Source organism: Lactuca serriola, chromosome 3, assembly GCF_051521515.1.
Source record: "Lactuca serriola cultivar US96UC23 chromosome 3, Lser_US96UC23_V15, whole genome shotgun sequence".
Classification (NCBI taxonomy): Eukaryota; Viridiplantae; Streptophyta; class Magnoliopsida; order Asterales; family Asteraceae; genus Lactuca; species Lactuca serriola.
The window spans coordinates 140140853-140143862 of NC_136410.1; the positions used below are offsets into that span (position 1 = coordinate 140140853).

At 39.0% G+C, this 3010-nt stretch overlaps 1 pseudogene; it reads left to right on the forward strand.

The window, feature by feature from the left end:
- The first annotated feature begins 261 nt into the window (after positions 1-261).
- LOC145093197 (F-box protein At1g47056 pseudogene) lies at positions 262-2382 on the forward strand (annotated as a pseudogene).
- The last annotated feature ends 628 nt before the right edge of the window (positions 2383-3010 follow it).

A 3010-nucleotide genomic window follows, 5' to 3' on the forward strand; every position in this document is an offset into this window, starting at 1 on the left:
AAAGCGAATAATTATTTTTATAGTTATAATTATATGTTATACTTTAAAATGTATTTCGAACTTCTAATTTTTTTAAAGTAATTTTTACTTTTTAGACTCTTTTATATTTTATTTTTTATATAGCTTTAGACATTTGTAAAGTACCAATTATTTTTATGCGAATAATAATTATATATAAATAAAAACTATAACTATAGCTATTAATTAGTTTTCCTATAACTCTATAAAAGGACAATAATAGAAAGTTTTTATTTTTATGTTTAGGTGAAAGATGTAAATGTTAGGAAATAGTTAGAAACTTAGAATACGAGTCGGGTTCAAAAATCAAACCCATTAACCCGGTTTCCACTCAACCCAGAGTCATACCCTCATCAAAACGAACCACACCCACCAGCCACCAGCCACCACCACGCCTGGATGGGCCAATCCTCTTCCACCAACGCGCCGTCGCCACCGCGGTCAACACAGCGCCACCACCGCTCTATTAGTCTATCTTCATCCTTTTCAGCTCGATCAGAAATTTTTTCTTTTATGCACTCGAAAAAGGAGCCATCTTTTGAGATTCCTGACGCTGTTCCAACTACAATCGACTATACATCTGAAATTCCCGACGAATGTTTAGCTATAGTTTTCCAGTTCCTCAGCTCCGGCGAACGGAAGCGTTGTTCCCTCGTATCTCGCCGATGGTTACTCGTCGAAGGGGAGAGTCGCCACCGCCTTGCTCTAAACGCCCAATCTGATCTTCTACCTCTTATTCCGTCAATTTTCGCACGGTTTGACTCCGTTACCAAACTCGCGCTCCGGTGTGACCGCAGATCCGTTAGTATAAATGACGAAGGGCTGATCCTTATCTCGTTCCGGTGCCCTAACCTCACGCGCCTGAAGCTCCGCGGATGCCGAGAAATAACTGATGTAGGTATGGCCGGCTTAGCGAAAAACTGCAAGGGTTTGAAGAAATTCTCTTGTGGATCTTGCATGTTCGGTGCTAAAGGCATAAACGCCCTCCTCGATAGCTGTTCTTATCTCGAGGAGCTCTCTGTTAAACGATTAAGAGGCATCAACGACGGAGGAGCAGCGGAGCCGATTGGGCCAGGGGCGGCGGCTTCCTCGCTCAAAAGTATATGTCTTAAGGAGCTATACAACGGCCATTTCTTCGGACCTTTAATTAGCGGTGCAAAAAAACTGAAGACGTTGAAATTGCTCCGATGCTTAGGCGATTGGGATAGGTTATTGGAGACGATAGCGACTGCAGATAGTTGTTTGGTTGAAGTTCATCTGGAGAGACTACAGGTGACAGATGTTGGGCTTTCATCCCTCTCTAATTGCTCCAAATTGGAAATTCTACACATCGTCAAGACACCAGAATGCACAAATACTGGGGTCGTCGCCATTGCTGAGCACTGTAAGTACTTAAGAAAGCTTCACATCGATGGATGGAGAACAAACAGGATAGGAAACGAGGGTTTGACAGCGATTGCTAAACACAGTGCAAACCTTCAAGAACTTGTTCTAATTGGGGTCAACCCTAACTCAGCAAGCCTAGAAGCAATCGCTACAAACTGTCAAAAGCTAGAAAGATTAGCTCTATGTGGAAGCGAAACAATAGCTGATGGGGAGATTTCAGGCATAGCATCAAAATGTGTTGCTTTGAAGAAGCTCTGTATAAAAGGGTGTCCAGTATCAGATGAAGGAATCGAAGCTTTTGCTTGGGGTTGTCCTAATTTGGTGAAGATCAAGGTAAAGAAGTGCAAGAATGTGACTAGTGAAGTTGGAGATTGGCTACGAGCTAGAAGAGGGTCATTGGTGGTGAATTTGGATGTGTGTGAAGTTGAAACTGAAGCTGTGGATGCAAGTGCTAGCGATGGAGTTCAAGAAGATGCAGTGGAGTTTCCCCCAATCATTAGCCAGGTAACTGTTGGTGAACCTGAACGTGAACATGAACCTTCATCTTCTACCTCAAGCTCAAGCGGGCGTCGTGCATCCATCTTCAAAACCAGGTTTGGCTTCTTTGGAGTTAGGGTTTTTGTTCCTTGCACTTTCAGAAGGTGGACAAATGGTAATAGCAACACATGAGTCATGAACACACTTAAAAATTGATCAAAAGCTTGTGTTGTGTTGTTAATATCTGATTTCTTTTTTCTTTTTTCTTTTTTCTGTTCTTGAATTTGATCTGGAGTTGAGGTGTTGTTTTGATTTGCGTTTGATTGTAAGTGTCAAAGTTGTCCTTTTTATTCTTTTCTTCACATGGAAACACTTGTAGTTGTTAGTAGGATATGGCAATGTGTGAGTGACATTGACACCCAAAAACATGTAAGTCATTTGTTTATGTTGGTTATGTAAGATTTAAAACAAATATCAAAGTAGGTTGCTATTACTTGATTATATGTGGAACAAGGGGAGGATGAAGTATTGGTGTTATGGTTGTGAGAAAATGTGTTGAAAATGTTCAAAACTTTTAAGCAATGTATGTTTTAACTTTAAGTGTGTAACATGTTGTGATGATGAGAAATTTCTTAAGTTGTACATAGGGTCATTGGACAAGTCCTCTAAAGCAAAGCAAGTTTTGGGAATTTTATGATTGGAATGTTGTAGTATAGTATTTATGAAGTCTATGTAAGCGAAGTCATTTTTTTTGGACGATGGACGCAAAAGTTGCTCAGAACGATTTTTCGCTTGTTTGGTTCGGGTTGACCGTTGAGGTTGGAAATTTAGAAAAAAAAAAAAAAAAAAAAAAAAAAAAAAAACTTGGTCACAAAATGAGAAATTTGGTGCGCACAAGGTTCTAAATGGCATAAGTCGTGGCATGGCGTTAAGGTCGAGCCATGGTGATATCATGATGTATTTTTGTTATTACTTAATTATATTGAACAACTTATACATGCAAAAGAAAATGCATAATTATATATTAATATCAAATATATCAATTCAAAGAAAATGATATATCAAAAACTAATTATAAAAAGTTGAACAAAACCTAATGGTTTGAGCTCGATAAAAAAATATGAAAAAG